The sequence below is a fragment of the Xyrauchen texanus genome, chromosome 12 (genome assembly GCF_025860055.1).
Source record: "Xyrauchen texanus isolate HMW12.3.18 chromosome 12, RBS_HiC_50CHRs, whole genome shotgun sequence".
In the NCBI taxonomy this organism is placed as follows: domain Eukaryota; kingdom Metazoa; phylum Chordata; class Actinopteri; order Cypriniformes; family Catostomidae; genus Xyrauchen; species Xyrauchen texanus.
The window spans coordinates 3,346,230-3,371,473 of NC_068287.1; the positions used below are offsets into that span (position 1 = coordinate 3,346,230).

The 25,244-nt window shown below is 40.2% G+C and overlaps 1 pseudogene; it reads right to left on the bottom strand.

Moving 5' to 3' along the window:
* LOC127652970 (centrosomal protein of 112 kDa-like) overlaps positions 1-25,244 on the bottom strand; it is a 288,819-nt pseudogene that overhangs the window by 28,120 nt on the left and 235,455 nt on the right.

Here is a 25,244-nt window from a genome sequence, read left to right on the forward strand (position 1 = left end):
ATGAATGTTTAATGGGATGTTTTCAATAAAGACATGAAAGATTATAATTGTTTGTGTGTTGATAGTTTAAGCACATTGTGTTTGTCTATTCTTGTGACTTTGATGAAGATGAGATCACGTTGTATGACCAATTAATACAAAATAATACCAGCTAATTCCAAAGGGTTCACATGCTTTTTCTTGGAACTGTAAATGTGTTGTGAATGCTATTTTATGTCTTTAAAAAGAGTAAAAGTGGGTGATTCAAAAGGGTATGGGTGGAGAGTGATATGGAGAGGACCCAAGGGAGTGACAAGGCAGGAAAAAAGTAAAAGCATTATGATGATATATTATATACAGTAGTGAAAAATGAATGTGGTGTGAGCGAGACATTTGAAGTTTTGTCTAACATTCTCCTTTAGCAGCTTCCAATGACTGTTTGCGAGGTAGATATTGGGCTTGTAGCTCTGTAAAGCTGTGTTTGAGCTACCGAAAGCTTATTTATTTCCTTCTATGCTTTGGTGTTTTGTTGTTCTGACACAGGGAGGACTGCTTACAAGCCTTTCAAACAACAAACATTCAATACCATCCGTGACACTCCCGTGCCAGAACCAGAACCTGAGCCTGCCAGCACGTCCTTCACAAACCCTTCAGCAAACTACAAACACAACAACTGGTGTGAGGGAGAACAATGGAGTAGTGCAGTGTGTGCCGTAATTAAAATACACCTGATGCTTATACAGAAAAACAAATCAAATTATGAGTGTATAGTTGATTTGCTCAACGAGTAAGAAAACATTTGAGACACTTTTACAAACTAAACCCTCCAAAAAAGTAAGCCCTCCAAAAATGGTTTCTATCTATTTGTTTATTATTCTTTTTAGAAGCTGAGGAGTGTTCACTGAAGCGTGCAGTATGGGATGCTGTTTAACAGTGTGTAATGAAGTGTGTGTTGGTGAGAGCTGCAGTCTTTCTCACGCAGTTCACTGAGATGTTATCAAAAGCTGCTTCCAGTGATACGGGTTCAAAGGGTTTCTCATGCCTCATGCACTCATTTATCAACTACCCTCTTCCCAAAACTACTCTCCAAGCCACAGCACATGAAGGTTATCTCCTCCAATCTCAACAGATTTGCTAACTCATCATTCCTGTGGCTGTACATGGCCGTGTCAAACCTCAACTGTAGGACAGCAGATCACTGAACGAGCTCAGAGGTCACGACAGGGTCACAGAATGGCTGCAGTAAGGAGTGAATAACGGGACGCATCTGTTGCAGACACATGCGCTTGAACTTGAAACCAAGATGAGTCAAGCTCAAATAAATACGTAGTCTCTTATACCGCAACCGGACTTACCCATAACGTTGTTTACCATGGTAACCATGTTTTCTAAAGAAAGTACCATAGTTACCACAGTTCTTGTTACTATAATAAAACTGAGGTAACTTGGCAATTCTATCTGCAACATTAAAAGATCACGGCTGTAAATCGATAAAATTGTTAAATTTTTTAATTAACTACATGATATGCAGATTAATTCATTAAATTAATCACAATTAATTGCATATACACCGAGGAGCCAAAACATCACGACAATGTGACATGTGGCCTTGTTAAAGAAAAAAAATAAACACTGACCTTGAACCTGTTTCATTGTCTCCTGACTCCTCCATTGCCCACAAACTCAGAACTATCCCAGCGGTACCTCCAAAGTTCTCCTCCAAAGCCAGGTTTCGGCACCACTGTGATAGTTCTGAAATCGTGGGCAATGGAGGAGCTAGGAGACAATGAAACAGGTTCAAGGTCAGTGTCAATTTTTTGTCATTGCACACTCTTTAGATTCTTTATCACTGTCGACTTTTCAGGTTCACGAGTTCACACCACTCTTGTGTCGCTCTGGCGTGCCTTATCAGGTCTCCCTCGTCCATCACTATAATGAGAGACAGGTGTAATCACAAACCAGGTGACGAGCCATACCACTTTCCCTCTCAGCAGACATACACATGACCACGCCTCCCCATACCTCAATGGTATTTATTTTATAAATGGTAAATTATGACTGTTTTGGTGCAAAAAACTTTACTAACTTTAGCAGTGGACCTCAGGGAAGATAATACAATTGTCAAAAAAGAGCATTTCATGACCCCTTTAATACTAGGTTTGAACAGGGCAAGAGTGACATTTGACAAGAGATGTCATTGCATAGACACAAATACAAGGTTGAAGGTGATAATATTATGAAGAACAGGCTAAATGTCTGTCTTATTTATCTATCTATCTATCTATCTATCTATCTATCTATCTATCTATCTATCTATCTATCTATCTATCTATCTATCTATCTATCTATCTATCAAAATGTTGTATATAGGCCTATACAATAATCAAGGCAATAACAAATTAGATGTCAGAAAAATAACTTTCTACTGTAAACAACATTGTTGTTAAAAACAGCTATTTATTGAAGTTTATTGATTTATTCTCAGGTATTGTCCTCTAGATTTATAATATCAAAATTAATTCTAATTCAGGCGATTCACATGATTTTTCATGGATGGATGTTTTTTTTTTTAACAATGGGGTTACTTAATGTTTTAGCCTACATTTGTGATAAACTGGCATCACACGAGCCAGTCTTGGTCTCTATATAAAACTGCACCTATCATAAACGCATGAACATACGCCAACGTGATCTTAAGTTCCCGTAATAATTATAACTCTTAATAATTATTCACGAATTTGTTCCACATATTTTTTAATTTTCTATGTGTGTGCAACTACATAGATTCTGAAAAATCCTTTATGTGTTCTAAACAAGTCGCAACGTGTTCTTTGTTAATGGTTTCTGTCATTTGATTTGCTAATGTCTCTTACATTGTCAGTGAGCATCAGAATATCATTCTTAAAGTAAGACTTTAACCATGCAGCAACGACCAAATGGCGAGATGATTCTTCAAACTCCGGTATTCTCCCTTGCTATACCACACCTACAGAGGAAGAATATTTGTGTGAATAACACAGAAAGAGTTATTTTGCATTATAATAGATTTGCATGTTTTGAGTGGCACACGCACTCTCTGAACGAGAGCAGGGAGATTTGAGAGTGCGTGTCCAGTTCTGAGTGAAAGCAAAGGAAATCTGCATGCGAGCGCATATATTCACCCACACGCAACCTGTACATGGCAAGACATCTATGTGATCTCGTGCCATAAATGGCAGAACACAAAAGTTAACAGTTGTAACAAGTCCTCTCCTCCAAGTCCACACACAATGCTCGAGTCCGAGTCTTTAGTGTTCTAGTCAGAGACGAGTCACGAGTCATCAATATCGTGACTCGATTTGGACTCGAGTACTACAACACTGGTTGGAAGCATGAAAAATGGGCAAGCGTAAGGATCTGAGCGACTTTGACAACGGCCAAAGTGTGATGGATAGACGACTTGATCAGAGCATCTCCAAAACATCAGGTCTTGTGGGGTGTTCTTGGTATGGGCACGTGAGCATCAGAACTGGACCATGGAGCAGTGGCAGAAGGTGACCTGGTCTGATGAATCACATTTTATTTTTCATCATGTGGAAGGCCGGATGCATGTGTGTTGTATACCTGGGGAAGAGATGGCAGTAGGATGCACTATAGGAAGAAGGCAGGTCGGCGGAGGCAGTGTGATGCTCTGGGAAACCTTGGGTCCAGGCATTCATGTGGATGTTACTTTGACACATTCCATCTACCTAAAGATAGTTGCAGACCACGTACACCCCTTCATGGCAACGGTTTTCCCTGAAGGCAGTGTCTTCTTTTATCAGGATAATGCACCCTGCCACACTGCAAAAAATTTCAGGAATGGTTTGAGGAAGATGACAAAGAGTTCAAGGTGTTGACTTGGCCTCCAAATTCCCCAATCCTCAATCCGATTGAGCATCTATGGGATGTGCTGGACATATAAGTCCGATCCATGTAGACCCACCTTGCGACTTAAAGGATCTGCTGCTAACGTCTTGGTGCCAGATACAACAGGACACCTTCAGAGGTCTTGTGGAGTCCATGCGTCAGAGCAGTTTTGGCGGCACAATGGGACCTACATGATATTAGGCTGGTGGTTTTAATGTTGTGGCTGATCGATTTACAGTTTACTATAAACAATTTGTACAATTATTTTGCTTGGAGAAATTTAGTTCAAAATGAACATGTGTCACAATAGCCTCTGTATAATGATGCATATTGTATCGTGACGTTGTTGGCGATCCTCAGCCCTACTCTGAATGTGGTTGAAGTTAACCAATCGCAAAATGTTTTGGACCTGTATTTAGCATCATCCCATTTCAAATGGATTGCCCAAAATTCATCACAATACAACGTGTAAACGAGAGCCAAGTTTAAAGAAATGCTGCAAAAACTCTAACTTTTTCTACTCCTGTAACTAAAGCCTACTGCGTTCACTCAACAACATGAGATCACAATCTTCATCACCAACAATTTCAAGTGGAATTTGAACTTTCAAGTCATGATGCAATAAAACTGTGCCATGAACTTAGTACAGGTCACTCTTTTGCAGAGATCTAACTGGCAGCCTTTTGTTCACAAGTTCTGAGCTTTACTTACTACACCACACTACCCCCATTGGGATATGATGCAGGACTGGTGGGGAGATAATGGGTTTGTGCAGCCAGGTAGTTAAACACATGGGCTGGTAACTCAAAGCTTGTAGGTTTAACTACAGGAAAAATAAATGTAGGACAGAACTTGATTTTATCCATTAGAAAATAATTTTGCAGAATGGAGCCAGACCTGAATGTGAATGGAGAAAATAATACACCTAATGTTAATCTTTAATCAAATAAAATGTTCTGAATTGTAATTTCAGATATTTTTAAAGAGAGGAAGATGTCATAGCCAAACCCCAAATCATTTGGTATTTGTGAAAAGCACAGTCTGTACACTTTAAGATACCCTAAGAAAAAAACTAACTGTGGCATTTATGGTTTCAGAAAAATGAAGCCAAAAAAAAAAAAAACGTCTTCTACTGAGGACAAAAATGAATGGCTGGTTCTCAGTAGGATATGACGAAGGAAGGGGTTGTGAAATAAGATGGCTTGAAGACATCAGATGAAAAAGAAAGTTGCTTTAGAGTATGTAATAACTATAAATCTCAACTTTCACTTTCTACCTACAGGACAGGGAGGAGAATATGTTTAAAAGATGACGATCTGTTTCTCATCGTCGCTTATAAAATCGCTTCTGAAGATATAGATTTAACCACTAGAGTATTTTATGCTGCATTTTATGTGCTTTTTCAAGCTTCAAAGTTCTGGCCACCATTCACTTGCACTGTGAGGACCTACAGAGCTGAGATATTCTTATAAAAATCTTAATTTGTGTTCATCAGAAGAAAGAAAGTTATACACATCTGAGATGGCATGAAGGTTTTAATTTTTGAGTGAACTCAAAAATCCCTTAAGGTACATTTTACTTTTATGTTGACTGTCAACTCAGGTTTCTCCAGTAGGACTGCATCTCCAATCTGTGTACTTTAATTCCTTTGGATAAAAGCGACAGCTATGCATAATAACTAATTATGCATTTTATAATTTTATGAATGAAAATCTAACAAAAGGACACTCCCATTTTGGGAGTCAGATGAGCCCACTGGCTGACAAGGAGAACAAAGCATGAACATATTCTCATGTTGTGTTCTTGTGCGTTATAAATAGACACTCTACATCAATATCAGACTGACACATGCCCCACTGAGACCCGCATCCGTGTGATACTGCGAGCTGTGTCGCATGCTGCGTGAGTGATGTCAGAGCAGAGATGCATCATGGGAGGCCTCCTGCAGTGATCAAAGTCCTGTGGTGTGACACTATTGTTGAGGCAGCAGCCGGTGTCGCAGGCTTGGCAGCAGAGGTAGCGAGTAAGGCCAGGCTTAACCAGCAGCTGTGCATACTGGGGCTGCTTAATGTTGAAACTAGACCAGCATGTCATCTGTGCGCTGGAACACGACTGCAGCAAGGTGAGTCAGAATGTGGCTTTGATCACAGACACATCATGAAGGACGACCACAAATCCACAAACTATAGGCTGGAACATGAGCTAATGCCAATCAAGAGCATGGAGGGAAACAGTGAACTGCAGGTGATCAAATACACTACCGGTCAAAAGTTTAGGGTCACTTACTCAATCTTTATTTAAAAAAAATAAAATAATTACATTTTAGAATAATAGTAAAGTCATCAAAACTATGGAACAACATAAATGGAAAAGTGGGAATTGTGTTGTGACGAAACATAATCCAAAATAAATCAAAACTGTGTCATATTTGATCATCTTCACAGCAGTCACTCTTCTAGTTCCCATCTATGCTGGGCAATTATTGACTGCTTTTCTTTATTATTTGGTCCAAGTCATCAATTTCAAAAACTTTTTTTTAAATTAAATTTTAGTTTTATAATGAAATAAATTAATATGGTGGCACAATTATAGTTTTGTCTACAAAACTCATTTCAAATATTTAAGCATATGCCTTCAAATCAAATGATTTTTAAGATCATGAAAAACATTTCAGTCAAGTGACCCCAAACATTTGACCTGTAGTGTATATCCAGTTACTCTTTCCCTAAGTGAGATGCCTACCCAGGCTATATTTTAAAGGTGTCATAGGCACAATACTGAGTTGAAAGCAGTGCTATCAGTAGGCAGCAATAATATGCTGTCTAAAAGACATTCTAAGACAGCATCACATGTGTCTTTTATAAAGAAGGCGAGCCCAGGATGGATTAGGATGAGCATAAAAACATTTAAAATTGCCTATGGAGCAGCGCAAAATGTCTTAACACTTAAATGTATTGAGAGAAAAAAGTTTAAAGGGTTCATGAAATGGAAAATACATTTTTCCTTGATATTTTGATGTCTATGAGGCTATAAAACTATACTATACTATAAAAACATCCTCACCATTCTAAAAAGAGTATTTATAATTGCCACCCTCCTGAAATGTCTCGTTTTGAAATCTGTCTGTTCGTGACATCACGAAACATAGCGCATTTGTATTTACACATCCCACAACATGCATCATCGCACCCGTGGCCCCACCCACTGGAACTCAATTTAAGTCAAGAGAGCAGGCCTTGTGTGGCTAAATATTCCAAACACCCAAGGGGATCCATCTGAACTATTTAAATTATTTAGTAAATAAATATGAACTACATAGACTCTTTGACTCTTTATCCTGTATTTCACTGCTAATAAACTCTGAAAAGTGTACAAGTCTTATACAATAATAAGTACAGTATTGATAATAAATGATCAAAACTGAACACTTCTGATTGATTTGTCTGCAAATTTCAAATAATTTGTTCAGTTTTGGTCATAATGCATTCATGGATTGGAAAGTAGAGCTTCTAAGCTTTCAAACGTTACCTATTTTGTGTTGGTCAAGATTTAGATTTTCTCCCCTTTTCTCCCCAATTTGGAATGCCCAATTCCCAATGTGATCTAGGTCCTTGTGGTGGCATAGTGACTCGCCTCAATACATTTTATGTCGTGGATTGTTAAGTGTGTCACTGCGGAGATCTAGCGCGCGTGGAGGCTTCACGCTATTCTCCCCGGCATCCATGCACAACTCACCACGTGCCCCACCGAGAGCAACACCACATTATAATGACCACGAGGAGGTTAACCCAACTTGACTCTACCCTCCCTAGCAATCGGGCCAGCTGGTTGCTAAGGAAGCCTGACTGGAGTCACTCAGCACTCCCTGGATTCAAACTTGCGACTCCAGGTGTGGTAGTCGGTCAAGACTGTTGTTAACATTTTGACCTCTTTTTTTGTGTGTGCCAGAGCTTAAAGGATTAAGGCAAGTTAACATATTTCTTTTTGTGTTGAAATTCCATAGGTGAAGGAGGCGTGGGTGGACGTTGAGCGCATGTGAAGCCAGCAAAAAACAAATTGCCAAGCAGTCTCTTTTTAATGCTGCAATTTATTCTCTGGGAGAGTGATGTTAAAAAGAAGCTCGCTGCTAAAATTATATCCTTGCCCATTGTGAATATTCTATGTAGCTGTGTACGAAGCACTGCCCATACAGCGGTCATTGCCAAACCAAATAACTTCCTAACTGTCCACCTGGTGAATTCGCCTGTCAAAGTTCACCCAAAATGAACCCCACGCAAAATCCACAAGGGAAAATTCTTTGCCACTGAAAGTCCATCATACTAAATTAATGACTGCACAGATTCCACAAGATGACTGTAATTCACCAGTAAATTTCACTGAGAAGGTAAATGAGACTGAGCCTTTAGTGTGGGAGTGGCCTTGTCCACACTGGAATGCTGTTTTCCTACATCAAAACTGAGTGTTTCGAAAGTGCTCTCCATTACCGCATACTTTGGAAACCAATGACGCTAGGAAACTGAAAACGGATGAGTGTGGATGTTGTCTTAAACCGTTCACACCACCAGCGGCTTGCGGAGACAAAGAGACATTAGTCGTTTTCACAAATGCTATTTTTCCATTTGGATGTTATGTGTGAACAGGACCTGTTGGGAAATACTGGTAAATTGGCTCTGGCAATTACTCAGAATGAGAAGTTGTAACATTAGTGGTAACATTATGCTGCATGTGTGAAAGCAACTCGTGTCCCTTCGCCACTGCATGTCGCTGGTGTCGTGAACAGGGCTTAAGGCAACATCCACACTCATCCGTTTTCAGTTTCCTGGCACAAATTGTCAGCATTCTGAGTGAGTTTGATTCATACATTGATAGATTGTGTGTCTTGTTCATGATATGATGCAATGAGTACAGCTGCAGGTTAGTCAAGACTAGATTATTGTAATGCATTACTGGGAGGATGTACTCCTGTTCTGTATATCGCTACCCACTTGGCCCGTTCTGCATAACGCGGTGGCTTATTTCACCTTCCCGGTTCTCCCGATGGCCGGTCCACCCCTGATCGGCCTCAAAGTGCATTGGTCCACCGGGAAAATGCCTGGTATGCCAGATTATCAATCCAGCCCTTGATGTACTGCAAATTCAATTAATAAACTTCAATTGGTCCAAAATGCAGCAGCCAAAGTGCTGACTTGAACCAAGAAATATGATCATATTATACCAATTTTATGATTGTTACATTGGCTACCTGTTAAATTTTGTATTCCTTTCATTTTTTTAACTACATACAAAACTTTGAATGGTGTAGCTCCGCAGTACTTAAGTGACCTTCTACCACCCTATATTCCATCATGGTCATTATGATCACCAAAATTCTGGCCTGTTAATAGTTCCTAGAATATCAAAATCCACAACAGGAGGTTGATCCTTTTCCTATTTGGCTCCTAAACTATGGAATAGTCTCCCTAACACTGTTCGGGACTCAGACACACTCACTCAGTTTAAGTCTAGACTAAAGACTCATATATTTAGTCAGGCATACACCTAATTTATCCTTCAACTCAAAATTAGGCTTCTTTAGTTAGGTCTACCGGAACCAGAAACATTTCTCAGAAACATTTCTCATAATCTATAACTCTGCAATAAACTGAATGGCATCTATGCTAATATTATTCTGTTTCCCTGTCTCAATCTCAGGATTCATATTCTGAAGTAATCAGTGCCGGCCAGATCCAGCTCCATTCATGCTTCGTGTTGGACTCCACTGCTACGTGTCGCTGAGTGATGATGACGGTCAGTACCAGCTAGACATCACTTCAGTCTATTACGATGGACTTCAGGGGATGAACTGATGCCAACCCCAACCATAAGACATGGGATACTTTATATGCCACTGTCACGATTTCCCTTGTTGTCTGCCCTGTGTTTTACTTCTCTGTCTAAAACTACACTTCCCACAATTCCCGGCCCTCATCACTGCCAGCTTTCATCATTGTTTTCACCTGTTTGTCATTTGATCCTCATTACCTTGTGTATTTAAACCCTGTTTGTTTTCCATTCCCCTGTCGATCGTTGTCGTTGCATGTTCGCTGTTCCCGTTCCCAGATGTTCACTCTTGGTTTTCTTATTCTCTGGATGTTTGTTTGTGTTCGTTCTGCCGTTCGTGGATGTTTCCCCAACCAGTGTAGCGTCTTTATGTTCGTCCGTACTTTGGTTTTGTTTACCTATCGTGGACTGTTCTTTTGTTCTTGTGTTTGTTTATTTTGTTCGAGTCTGTGAATAAACCTGCAATTGGATCCGCACCTCCTGTCTGCCTTCTCCTGACTTCCAAGTATAACAGCCACTGCCCGAACCTTAGATTTATGATCCATCGCCGGTTGAACTGCGATGCACCTCACTGTTATGCAACACACAATTATCAAGAACAATTGCATCAATGTGATATCTGGTGTCAGTTAATGCAGGAAGAACTTCAAAGACATTGGTCATTAATCTTACAGTTCAAACTAAATCTTTGTTTAAACACTGTCCCTTAACACTTACTTAGTGTACTAATTTTAAACCATGACTTGCCCTGCACACAAATAACTAATATTGGCATTATATTCATGTTGTTTAGCCAGAGGGGAACTGGCTCACTGGTGTTCTAAATACAATTATTTTTTAATTATATATTTTTATACACAATTTACAATCATATTTAATCAAACTACACAATGATGATTCTAAGACTTTATAGATATTACAGTTTCATTTTCTGTTAATGCATGATCTTCTGTAAAGCTGCTTTAAAATGATGTGTGTTGTGAAAAGCACTCTACAAATGAAAATGACTTGACAATGCAGGAACTAGCGACATCAAGCGACAATGTCACTGGCAGTGTGAATGGAGCTTCAGTCGAGCCTCTTCTGCGTGTCATGTGACAAGTGCAGGGAATCCCACTGGTGTGTAGAGTTGTGTGTGCTTTCTGTCTGTTTAATGTATTTACTTCCTAGAAAACACCACTGTTGTGTTGCTCTAATGCTACAACATCGCATACTAAAGGAATAGTTCACTCAGAAATGATCATTCTCTCATTTACTCACTCCTGTGCCGGGTTCTTCAGAACAAAGAAAGTCATATGAGTTTGAGATAGTAAAGTTAAGTAAATGATGAGAGAATTATAATTTTTCGGTGAACTATTCCTTTGACTATTGCTAAACTAGCTAGCTAACCCAGGTAGTCCCAGTAACCTGCAGAAACACACCACAGTCCTGCTTGTCGCAATGTTGCCATGGTAATAGTGACTTCTGGTGGATCTCTAACCAGTATTATGGGTAGTGTAGTATTCTGCAGTAATTTAGCAATAAAACAAACCAACTTGTGACTTCTACAGGAGTGTTTATTGGCTTAACAACTTCAGGTCATAGTTTACACATTCTCCATTTTACACTAATGTAGGGTTGGGCGATAAAATTATATAACATTTTTGAGTATATTTAACCTATGTTCTACATATTGCTTGCTTTTCATTATTATTAATGCAGGGTAATTTAAAACAAAGTACAATAATATACACACATGAGCCAAAATATTATGACCACCTGCCTAATATGCTGTTGGTTCTCCTCGTGCCACCAAAACAGCACTGACCCGCCGAGGCATGGACCCCTGAAGGTATCCTGTTATATCTGACACCAAGAAATTAGCAGCAGATCCTTCAAGTAATGTAAGTTGTGAGGAGGACCCACCATGGATCGGACTTGATAGTCCATGCTCAGTCGGATTGAGATCTGGGGAATTTGGAGGCCAGGGCAACACCTTAAACTCTTCATCATGTTCCTTAAACTATTCCTGAACAATGTGTTCAATGTTCCTGTTAAAAGAGGCCATTGCCATCAGGGAATACCATAGCCATGAAGGGGTGTACCTGGTCTGCAACAATGTTTAGGTAGGTGGCACATGTCAAATTGTCATCCACATGAATGACTGGACCCAGAGTTTCCCAGCAGAACATTGCCCAACATTGCACACTACCTCCAACCGCTTGTCGACTTCCCACATTGGATCCTGGTGCCATCAGTTTCCCCAGGTAAACAGCACAAACGTACACGGCCATCCACGTGATGTAAAATAAAATGGGACTCATCAGACCAGGCGACCTTCTTCCACTGCTCAAATGTCCAGTTTCCGACGCTCGCTTTCGATGGTGGACTTGGTTGGACGATGGTGGACGATGGTAGGTGCTTTTGATGGTGGACAGGGGTCATCTTGGGCACTTTGACTGGTCTGCGGCTACGTAGCCCCATACGAAGCAGCCTGTGATGCACTGTGTGTTATAATGTTCTATTTGTTGTCCATTTGACTGGTGAAAAATTTAACATCAGCATTTGACAGTATTGCTGTTTTATTTGTTACGCAATTCTTTTCCAAATGCTCAACAAAACATTGGTGTGCATTTATTGATCCATGTTCTTTTATGCTATTTCTAGTAGACAGGTAATTATTGTAAACCAATGATTTGTTTATGATAAGTAAACAATATTCAGTTTGTATTTTTAAGATATAAGAATGGAAGTAATTAATCCCATTTGTATTATTTGTTGCATAATTTCTTTGATTAAAAACAACAACAACAATAACAACAACAAATAAATTAGAATAAAATGCAATCTATTCTAATATTTTATTTGTCATTGAATTGTGAAATGGTACATACAGCTCAAAGCTGCTCTGTAAATTATGGCAAAGTTCACTTTCTTTACATCAAACTGGGCAAAAATATGGAAAGCGTGAGAAAGACATAAAAAAATGTCCCAAAGAACGATTTTGGGTTACTTATATTGACATATGTAACATTGTCAATTAAAGATAAGGCAAGTTTTCACAGAATGTCTTTCTAAATCTTTCGGGTGGAGAAAGTGGGACTTTAGGAGCCTTGACAAACAAACGTGGGATTCACCTTGAGTAATACGATCTGATAGCAGACGGTGCAAACACAACAACTGCTGTGGGATTATTGCATTCAAATGCGGCACACTTTGATGCCCCTTTCTGCTCGTTTTTGTCTCAAGCCCTTCAGCTTTCATAATCCGCCTTTGAAGTGAGCGACTTGGCAACGATGTTAGCATGTGGCAGGGTTATTCTTACCGTCCACACACACATACAACAAATGTAAAAACCATACTTCCCTTTTCTCTCTCTGTCTCTATTATCAGTAATGCTATACATGTGTCTGGACACACATCAACAAGTCAGTCATTACTTACACTCTCAGTAACAGCTCTTAAAACTCTGAGTTCTGAATAATGAAGGTTTTGTGCAGTCAAACACATATTAACTGCACTACAATCCCTGACCGAATCCATTATACCATGGTCTATCTGAATACTCGATTCTGATTGGCTGGAAAGTGTGCTTTAAAACTTTCCAATGCACAGGTGGTTCCAGTCAGATTTAATCACAGTTCAAAATGCATGCGCCAACTCAACATACAAGTCTGCAAGAGTCTTAGAGCTGGGATTAATCCTCACATCACAAATAACAACACAAGATCAGCAATCAAATGTATTTTAATATATTAAAATGTAATATTATCACACTAATTTATCTGTGACTAATTTAGAACAGGCAGAACTCAAGATCTAACAGATAAAATGAACATTTATTTTGATTCTTCCAATCAGCTTTAATGCTGTTATGTGACCGTGTAAAATGTGGGGTAACCCATGGTTAGGGGTGTGTTAAATTGTTTAAACACACTCCACTTTACGTCGGGTGGTTCATTGCCTCCAACATTGTGCGTTAAAATGGTTTATTACATGGGTCTCTGGAATACACAATTCTTATTGGTCAATGTCGCCATCTAGTGGTCTGATATTTCTGAGTAACATCCACACATGCGACATATCATCCGGGTATTGCGAGATATCTTTCCTACTTCTCGTAATACTCTGCGATCTCTACAAGTAAGCTAATAAATTAATTTGAACTAATATCAATGTTTCATGTCCATTTATTTATTTATTTGGCAAGTAGTCTTGAAATAGACTTTGTAATAACCCTAACCTAACAGTTGGTCATTTTTATAATAAACACCATCAGGGTTATCAGGGGTTTTGCGATAACAGTTGGCTGACTGAACATTATTCCTTAGTATACACACAGTTATCCATGCATACATTACATTGACAAAACCAGCCACCATATCAAACTGATAGTCTGGGAGGTTTAAACATCAGGTTAGTAGTCCCACAGACATGCTGGAGAAAAAACAGCTATTCATTGTCATTGTGTCACTCACAACATTACATCTCTGGTGTAACATTATCTGTCACAAAACATGAAGAGACTTTGTGTTTTTGTTTGTCATATTTTTATTCTGGCTTATTTGATAAGAAATGACTCACATACTTGTCACTACAAGGAGTTCCGGAGAACAAAAGAACTAGATCAGGGGTTTTCAAATGGCAAGAGGAATAATGTAATAAATGTGTAGTGTTAGGGTTAGTAACCAGTCACACTGACCCTAAAAAAAATAAACTTTTATAATTAAAAAAACCACTGAATTTGACATCAGTACGGTTTCAATCTGCTTTTTAAAGACATCTGATCTAACACTTCTCTAATAGTGGGTAGAAGAAAGATGCATTTCAAAAGATTATTTTGCACATTTAATTTGAGATATTTAAACAAAATGTTCTTGAGACTTTAACAAACAATATGATAAATTATCAAGAAATTGATAACTAACTAGAAATAGTTGTTGGTGAGAAGTGATAATTTGTTGATACCTGCTGAATTAAACAAGTAATGCAGTGAGGTCATGTGATGTTACTAATGTTTACATACATACTAATGTTTGAAACTGTTATTAGTATGTTTCACATACTTTTTTAAGGGTCATGAAACCCCAAATCACATCACATTATATTATAATGTATTATATATATTTGTTATACACTGATCAGCCACAACATTAAAACCACCTGCCAATATTGTGTAGGTCCCCCTCGTGCCACCAAAACAGCACCAATCCGCATCTCAGAATAACATTCTGATATTATATTCTTCTCACTACAATTGTACAGAGTGGTTATCTGAGTTACTGTAGACTTTGTCAGTTCAAACCAGTCTGGCCATTCTCTGTTGACCTCTCTCATCTACTCCACAGGGCAGTAAGTGAAATTTCAGCTGTGTGAGCAACACACAGTTTATACAGTGAAGAAAACAACACAGATATGCGTTACTAAGGGTTCAAATGTGAACTAAGGGATCTCAAGATGTGTTTAAATATTGAGTATTAAACTATATTTAACTTGACACAGTGACCTAAACATTTTATTTTTTATGACGCAACACACCCGAGATGCGACACAAGCATGTCTGACGCAGGTCGTATGGTAGGGTGACCCAGTCCCGAAATTGGAAGCTTTGTTCCGCATCCCGCTAGTCATAAGCAGTGTCCCGCATTTCAATTTTGTCTGTATAATTTTTTATCTTTATTATTATTTCGGCATAATTTTATTTCATCGTCCTTTAATTACAAAATCACTATAAAAAAACACCTACACCTGCCAGGAGTTCTACAGTCATAATGAATGAGAAGGCCCTACTCGAAGCAGCCAGATCAGATAAAATTTTTTTAATTCAAGATGCACTAAATCTGGTAAGAATGCATTTAATCTTTCTAGTCTTTCATAATGGAATTGATGTGCTTATTTGGAAATGTGCTTTTTAACGATTAGATTATTATTTTCACTTCATTATATTTACATTGAGTAGGTCTGAGCTGTTAAAATTAGTTTGTATCGTAGACCTTATGCCAAACTGAGTGACGTTTACAGCGCCGTCATTAACATTTAACATCACTGTAAAAATATATCTAATATAAAATCAATATTTATTCACCTAGTACAATAATAGTAAGTTATCTCTCCCTCGTGTCCCAGATTGTCTCGCAAAATCAGGTCTGCTGATCTTCAACAGAGCAATAGCCAGGTGGTCACCCTATCGTATTGTCTTTACCTCACAAATATTTAATTACCAACAAGGTTAAGGAGGTGTCCTTTAAACTGTTACACCGTTTTTACCCAGTCAATCTTTATTTAAGAAACATTCTCCCTGAAATAGATCCACTTGGCTCCTTCTGTAATGCTGTAGATGAATCTGCCTCTCACCTTTTTTGGGAATGTGCCCACGCTGTAGTATTTTGGAGAATTTGTTTTGAATATATTATTTAAATACTCTTTGTACCTCCAACAACTCCAAAGCATTGAAAACCATTGCACTATGTAATGAATATAATGTCTTGGCATTATTGTAATATATATGTGTAGTATTGTGTACTATGTATACCCCTGGCTTGTTTCTAAAAAAATAAAAAAATAGAATAAAAATGTCTGACGCAGGTGTAGACTGACGGGCTCTTAAACAAGCCCTCATAATAAATCTCCAACTGATTGACAAATTCACTTGTTGTCACAGTTCTGCCTGACACTCCCAGCACTTACACTCCACGTTCTCTCTCTCCCGAATACTAATCACCCGCACCTGAAACCTATTCCCACATCAATCTGCTTCACAGTATATAAGCTCCACTCTCCATTCTCTCTTTGTCTGGTCTCATACGTCGATCATAGACTCACTTACCTGCTTCCTCTCCTAGACGTTTCATGGTCATCGTCCAGAGCTCCTCGCTCCTTCGTTCCAGCAACGTTCCACGTAATTCTCCTCTCCAACGCTCCGGCGTGTTCAAGCTCCTCACTCCATTGCTCCATCGTCAAGTTCCCGTGATCTCCTCTCCATAGCACTGCGGTGTGCACTCAGGTTCACCAGCTCCCCTTATTCCCTTAATAAACATCACCTCCGGGTTTAACACTATCATCGAGTCTGTGTATCTGTTACAGAAGAACAGACCCACAACAATCATGAACCCGGCAGGACCCGATCCCATTCAAACCCTCGTAGATGCTTTCCGGCAAGCGCTAACTCGCAACTTGGATCCCTCCGCTCCTCCATTATCCACCGGCACTTCCGCTATTCCTTCTCCTGGTCATTACTCGACACCCGTCGCCAATCCAGCGCCCTACTCTGGAGTGGCAGAGTACTGCAGTGGTTTTCTGACCCAGTGTTCATTAGCGATAGAGATGCAGCCACATTGTTTCTCTACCGAACGCTCTAAGGTTGCATTTGTCATCTCACTACTAACAGGACAAGCACTACAATGGGCCCAACCTCTCTGGGACTCCAATAGCTCCGTAACCCAATCCTTTGACAGCTTCACCCGACACTTCCGGGAAGTTTTTGGTTTTCCTGCAGGGGATACTTCACAAGGTGAACAACTGTTTAATCTCCGTCAGGGAAAGAGTTCCATCAACGATTACGTCCTGAAATTTCGCACACTAGCAGCCTCCAGTGGATGGAATGAGTCATCACTCCTCACTGTTTACCGCTTGGGGTTGGAACCATGGCTGCGATTACATCTCTCCTCCTTTGATGATGCAATGGGTCTAGAGCACTTTATTCTACTTTCTGTCCGGGTGGCTAATCGTATGAGGTCTCGTCTCGCTGAGCTGCCCGCGTTACCACATCCTCCAGCTGTCGCCAATCCACCCTCTAACTATTCATGTGAACCTGAATGTGACAACATGCAACTGGATTCCTACCGCCTGTCCCCTGCAGAGCGCCAATGACGGTTGACCCAGAAATTATGCCTGTACTGTGGTAAAGAGGGACACGTAACTCTTCGTGTCCATTCGACCAACTCGCCCTTTGGTGAGTTATTTACACGCTCTGAGAATCTGCTCTTCCCCACTCTTAACTAATGTTTCACTTACTGCCTCTGATTCCTCTCTCTCAGTACCAGCACTCCTCGACTCTGGGTCAGCCGGCAACTTCATCTCTGACATGCTCTGCAAACGACTCCTTCTCCAAAAGAACACCTGTGAACCTTACCTCCAGATTCAAACCATAATAGGCAAACCCTTAGGTATTGAGTATATCAAGGAGGCTCTCTTCCAGGGATACATTCGTCCTTCCACATCTCCAGCTGCCTCTAGCTTCTTCTTTGTGGCCAAGAAGGATGGAGGTCTCCGCCCCTGTATTGATTATCGCACCCTCAACAAAATAACTGTAAAGTTCCGGTACCCTCTTCCCCTAGTTCCTGCTGCCCTGGAGTTGCTGAGAGAAGCGGCAATCTTCACCAAGCTTGACCTACGCAGCACCTATAATCTCATTCGCATTCGGAAGGGAGACGAATGGAAGATGGCATTCGTTACCCCAACGGGCCATTACGAATACCGGGTGATGTCGTATGACCTGGTCAATGCCCCATCAGTGTTCCAGGGCTTTATGAATGAGGTTTTCCGGGAGTACCTCAATCAGTTTGTCATCATTTACATTGACGATATTCTTGTTTACTCCGCAAATTAAACGGACCATTGTCGGCATGTCGAGCTTGTGTTGGGGAAGCTTTGGGACCACCATCTATACCTCAAGGCCGAAAAATGTTCCTTTAATTTGCGCACCCTCCAGTTCCTCGGTTACAAAATTAGTCCTAAAGGCATCCAGATGGATGAGGATAAGGTAGAAGCTGTGCGAGCCTGGCCCACTCCTACAACTATTAAGGAGCTCCAACGCTTTCTGGGTTTCTCCAATTTCTACCGCCGGTTCATTGAGAACTTCAGCTCCCTCTCTTCTCCTCTGACATCACTCCTGAAATCCAAGCCTAAGTCCCTTGCCTGGTCCCCCTCAGCCTCCTTAGCCTTCCAACGACTCAATGTAGCTTTTACTACGGCACCCCTTCTCTATCATCCGTATCCCAACAAGCCCTTCCTAGTAGAAGTAGATGCCTCCACCACTGGCGTGGTAGCTGTCCTCTCCCAGCAACAGGGGAAACCGTCCAGACTTCACCCCTGTGCCTACTTCTCAAAGAAACTCAATCCAGCGGAACTTAACTATGATATCGGTAAACGGGAGCTTCTGGCAATCAAGCTAGCCTTAGAGGAGTGGCGGCATTGGCTTGAAGGAGCCAAACACCCCTTTCTAGTACTAACAGACCATAAGAGGCTCGTCGCCTGAACCCCCGACAAGCACGATGGGCTCTTTTCTTCTCCCGTTTCGACTTCTCTATCACCTACCGCCCAGGTAACAAGAATGTTAAGGCAGATGCAATATCTCGTCTCTATGCTCCAGAGGAGGTCCAGGAAGTCCCAGATACCATTCTTTCTCCCAACATGGTGGTTAGTCCCATTCAATGGTCCTTGGACAAGGACATCACCTGGTCATCAGGGGAGTAATAGAACCCTCTCCCTTCTCCAGGACAGATTCTGGTGGCCCCGCATGGAACATGATGTTCGAAGGTTTCTCCAAAGATGTGTTGAATCTGCTATCTCCCGAACCCCGTGGCGACATCCTGCTGGCAAACTTCTCCCTCTGCCTGTTCCTCGTCGTCCCTGGTCACATCTAGGAGTAGATTTCATCACTGAACCACCCTCTTCCAAGGGTTATACTTGCGTCCTGGTCGCAGTGGATTGTTTCTCCAAGGCCTGCAAACTACTTCCTCTCAAGGGACTCCCCACCGCCCTAGAAACTGCTGAGGCCCTTTTCAATCAGGTGTTCCACAACTACGGAGTCCCTGAAGACATAGTCTCTGACCGCGGACCTCAGTTTATCTCCCGAGTCTGGAAGGCCTTCTTTTCTCTCCTGGGTGTAACTATCAGTCTCACCTCTGGTTACCATCCTCAGAGTAATGGGTAGGCTGAAAGGAAGATAGGAGATCGGTCGCTTCCTCAGAACCTTCTGTCATCACCGTCAAAATCGCTGGAGTCATTTTCTACCCTGGGCTGAGTATGCCCAAAATTCCCTACGTCAATCCTCCACCAAGCTTACCCCTTTCCAGTGTGTTTTGGGCTACCAACCTCCCTTATTCCCATGGTCCGGTGAACCTTCTGAGCTGCCAGCAGTCGATCACTGGTTCAGAGAGAGTGAAAGAGTCTGGAACTTGGCTCACCACCACCTACAACGAGCAGTACACCACCAGAAGGGTTCTGCTGACACCCGCAGAGCTCCCACTCCGACCTACCATCCTGGGCAAAAAGTTTGGCTATCCACGAGAGACATCAGATTGTGCCTCCCTTGCAAAAAGCTAAGTCCCCGTTTCATTGGTCCCTTCACAATCACTAAACAAATTAACCCTGTCACCTTCCAACTCCAACTCCCACCAGAGTTTCGTATCCACCCTGCCTTTCATGTCTCTCTGTTAAAGCCTCACCACCCAACCCTCTCTCTTCGCTCCACGGAACCGAACCCTACTGATGCTCCTCCCCAACCATTACTCCTGGAAGACGGTCCGGCTTAAGCAGTCCGAGACATCCTGGACTCCCGTCGCCATGGAGGTCGCTTAGAATACCTCATTGACTGGGAAGGATATGGTCCAGAGGAAAGATCTTGGGTTCCTCATAATGACATCTTGGATGCCACCCTTCTTTCTCACTTCCACGATACCCACCCAGATCATCCTGCTCCTCGTGGTCGTGGGCGTCCTCGACGCCGGATTGCACGCCCCTTGGGAGCGGCCCCTGGAGGGGGGGGTTATGTCACAGTTCCGCCTGACACTCCCAGCACTTACACTCCACGTTCTCTCTCTCCCGAATACTAATCACCCACACCTGAAACCTGTTCCCACATCAATCTGCCTCACAGTATATAAGCTCCACTCTCCATTCACTCTTTGTCTGGTCTCATACGTCGATCATAGACTCACTCACCTGCTTCCTCTCCTAGACGTTTCATGGTCATCGTCCAGAGCTCCTCGCTCCTTCGTTCCAGCAACGTTCCACGTAATTCCCCTCTCCAACGCTCCGGCGTGTTCAAGCTCCTCACTCCATTGCTCCATCGTCAAGTTTGCGTGATCTCCTCTCCGAGCTGCATCACTCCAGTTATGTTCCACGTAGTTCTCCTCTCCAATGCTCCGGTGTGTTCAAGTTCCTCTCTTCATCACCCCATCGTCAAGTTCCCGTGATCTCCTCTCCATAGCACTGCGGTGTGCACTCAGGTTCACCAGCTCCCCTTATTCCCTTAATAAACATCACCTCTGGGTTTAACACTACCATCGAGTCTGTGTATCTGTTACACTTGTGTAATGGATTGTTGTGAACTGTATGACAATGGTTGACTTATGATTCAAAAGCCACTTTTTGTATTGTCTTATCAATGATTAACTCTTCTGCTACAAGAATGTAATGCATTTTAATTATTAGAATATTTTTTATTGTAGATATATATATATATAATTTTTTAATTTTTAAAGATAACTATGTATAATTATTTCATCATTATTTATTGAATTATTGTTATATGAGGGGGCTTTCTCAGCAAATATTCGTATATGCGATTAATCGCGATTAATTAATCGGGACACCATGTAATTAATTCGAATAAAAATGTTAATCGATTGACAGCCCTAATTATAACTGTAGTTATAAGAAGTTAGAACATATTAATAGGTCCATTTTGAAACATTATGAATTCAGTATAATGCATGTATAATGCCTTTACTATGCATTATAAATAGAAAATGTTACCGATATGTCATCTTACAAGGAATATTTCGGGTTAATATTTAGTAATGTTGAACTCACGCAGGCCAGGAACCGCTGCCATGCGTGCGTGCAATTTTGAATTCTCTGCAGTAATGTGAGACTTGTGAGCTCATGCATGAGGCAGCACAGTGACTGGATGGAGGCGTTCCTTCTCATGAATAATGTGGAGAAACGCTCTGAAGTGAATGACATATTAGTGAACTCTACTACCAAACACAACTCTTAAATATGTATGCATATACACTACCGGTCAAAAGTTTTGAAACACTTACTCATTCTTTATTATATATATATATATATATATATATATATATATATATATATATATATATATATATATATATATATATATTTTTTTTTTTTTTTCACATTTAGAATAATAGTAAAGTCATCAAAACTGTGGAATAACATTAATGGAACTATGGGAATTATGTTGTGACTAAATAAAATTCTAAATAAATCAAAACCATGTCATATTTGATCATCTTCACAGCAGTCACTCTTTGTCTACAATTTGCAGACTTGTACTCTTGACATTTTCTCAAACTTCTTGAGGAATCACCCTGAGATGATTTTAAACAGTATTGAAGGAGTTCCATCTATGTTGTTAACTGGTAGTGTACCTCATATTTTATGACATTGCTTCACATTTAGTTTTTAAAAAGGAAAAATTAAATGGCTCCAAAAAACGGAAAAATAACCTTTAACGATAAACATAATGAGTGTTATAATTGTTTTCAGTGATGTGCAACCTGTCCATATCTGTTAACATTTAAACAAATTTATTTTGGGGTTTCATGACCCAATAGTTGGCAGTATGCAGTACGATAGTATTCCATGCTGAACACAGCATCTGTTTTAGTAACTGCCAATAGTGTTTATGATGTACAAACACAAACTTGCAGTCATAGTTTGGGAGAACAGAAGAAAAGCATCAGTCTACTCCAGAACAATGATTGGTGAAGTCTGACCGTAAACACAGAGAACATTAGAGCTTCAGTGACAACACTGAGCAGTTCACTGAGCAGAGGTCACCACTTCAAAACACTTATAAAAACAGAACAGACTTCTGTGAAGGCTCCACAAAAGACAACAGAGTCATGTTTACTCCATAAAGCCCAGGCCAGACTGCAGCACCATTCACCAGCTCCACTGTCATGCAAAACTGCACACTGGAGGGCTTTTGTATGGAGAGATGTTTCAGTCCTTACACACAAAGACCTGACAACACTCCGTCAGCCGTGATGGATTAGTCAACACAACAGAACAACATCTGAACGAAGTCTCTTTGTTAAGGGTGTTACATTGTAAGATCATTTTCATTTCCATCTTATCTAAAAACGATGTTGTTGTGTCATATTATACTCCTTTGTACAGTTTTATTTAAAAATGTTCACTTATAATATTAGTCAAGGTATTTTGGTCCAAAAAAACTTATTTTATCTGTCATATTCAATGACACTCCAAATGCTCCCCAAAAAAACATGAAGTTGCTTTTTTCAGAGAAAGATCTAATCCCTCTCTAATCTAATCATATTTGCGAGTTTCTGTGTAGACCCAGTTTCACGGCAGGCCACAATACCTGGTCAAGCACCACACAGATACAGTAATCATAGTAACAATAACCAGCCATGACGGAGGCATACAACAGTTTTCACGAAAATGAAATCATTATTTTATATTATATATTATGTAAGTATTTATATATTTAATATCAACTTTGCTTGTAAATACATTTTTATCTCGGTTAATAGTGAAACTGGTTAACTTCAACATCCCAAGTGGACTGGGGAGGGAGGTGGGTGTTCTGAAAGTTAAAGTATGTCCAAATAGCAATCCTGGAAATTCTCCATTATAAGTCTTCTTTTTTACTAATGTTAATAAATCTGTTATTGTATACAGCTGATATTATCACTTGTATTTGTGTTTGTTCACCTTGTCGTTGTGGTCAGCTTCCCGGTTGAGTTGTCTCTTCTCCTCGTCCCAGCGTCTCTGTGCGTCCTGTAGTCTTTGTAGAGCCTCCTGCGTCTGACGACTGTCCTCCTTTACACTGCTCAGAGACGTCTGCATCTCTGCTAATCACCTGTGTGACAAACTCATTCGTCAGATAACACATTTCATAGGCTGGCTACAGTAACAAGTGACAGATTACAGTGGTGAACAGTTTTAACTAAAAAATAAACACAAACAAAGAGAGTCAATTGTTTGGTATCATTTTAAAGACAACTTTTTAATTGATAAATTATTAGACTGAAAAATCACAAAAAACTTGAACCAAAAATAAATGTTTTTTTCTTCTTCTAATTTTACATTATATATCTAAGGGTGTAAATAAGGTATGTCCGGAAAAAACGTTTGCATTTGTTTTGATCCCAATCATGTCCCCTGTAACTGAGTAAAATTTTGTGTTGATACAACAAAGCAATCAAAAGTTATAGTGTTACAAAAATAAATAATCCTAGTGTCCAAAAACATAATTGTACATAAGAACTAATTACACATGCAAATAAAACAATGACGTAAGGTGTTCTTTCTCTCCAAAGCATTCAGGAATGAATAACGTGATCTCATTCAGTTCCATACTGTGTCATTTGAGTTATCATTGAGTCTGTGTTATATGTATTTGGGGCCATCTCCTGGTGGTCATATGTAAATAGAATGAACAATCCTCTCTGCCCATATTTGGATGACTTTCACCTCTGGTTGCAGCGATCTAAATCCTGATATGATTGGTTTAGCGTTCCATGACGCTACATCAACGTATGCTACATACTACATAATTTCCAATGAAGTCATCTGATACAGGAAAGCTAATGTGTTTTTAGCCAAACAGCACATTATGTGCTGTGTGCACATTGTGCTTCATGTGGATTATCTAATGATCTATACATTTACATTTACATTTATGCATTTGGCAGAAGCTTTTATCCAAAGCGACTTACAGTGCACTTATTACAGGGACAATTCCCCCAGAGCAACCTGGAATTATGTGACTTGCTCAAGGACACAATGGTGGTGGCAGTGGGGATCGAACCAGCGACCTTCTGATGAACAGTTATGTGCTTTATCCCACTTTAAAAGGAATCCCCTCCTGCAAGTGATGGTAAGTGATATTTTTGGTTCTGTTTATTTTTGTGAAGTTATAATGAAAACACGACTTACAAGCAACACCTGTTAATATGTAACATGGATGTCAAAAACATTTACTGAGATATTACTCGCTATATATTTGTCTGTGAACAAATACAAATAGGCTGGTTGTATTCTATTCTTTAAGAGCTTTCCAATGACATATGACACATGGTTATTTGATCAGTTTTAGGTTTTTACGGATTAATTTAGCAAATTTCATAGCACTTGTTAAGTTTTGTCATAATGCCTACATGCATTGTAAATAGAGCTTCTAAGCTTTCAAACAATACCTATTTTGTGCTGTAGTTATTAATATTTTGATAATTATTATTTTCTTGGTGGGCCAGTCCAAGCTTAAAGGGTTAAGAAATCAGATCTGTACTTGTTAGAAATTCCTTGTCTTGTTTCACTGTTGCCCTCTGTCTGCCATTTTTGTCACCTTTGCATTCCTTAGTTTTCACTTTTGTCCCTTGTGTAGCCCCTTAGTCTCTTTGTTAGTCTTCGTGTTCACTTGTCATTGTTAAAGAACTACACTTCCCAGAATCCACCTGCCATCATCACTGCCATTTTGTTCATTGTTCTCACCTGTGTCTTATTCAGTCATCACTCACTGTGTATTTAAGCCCTGCTTTTTGGTCACTCCTTGTCGTTCGTTGAGTGTTGTTAGC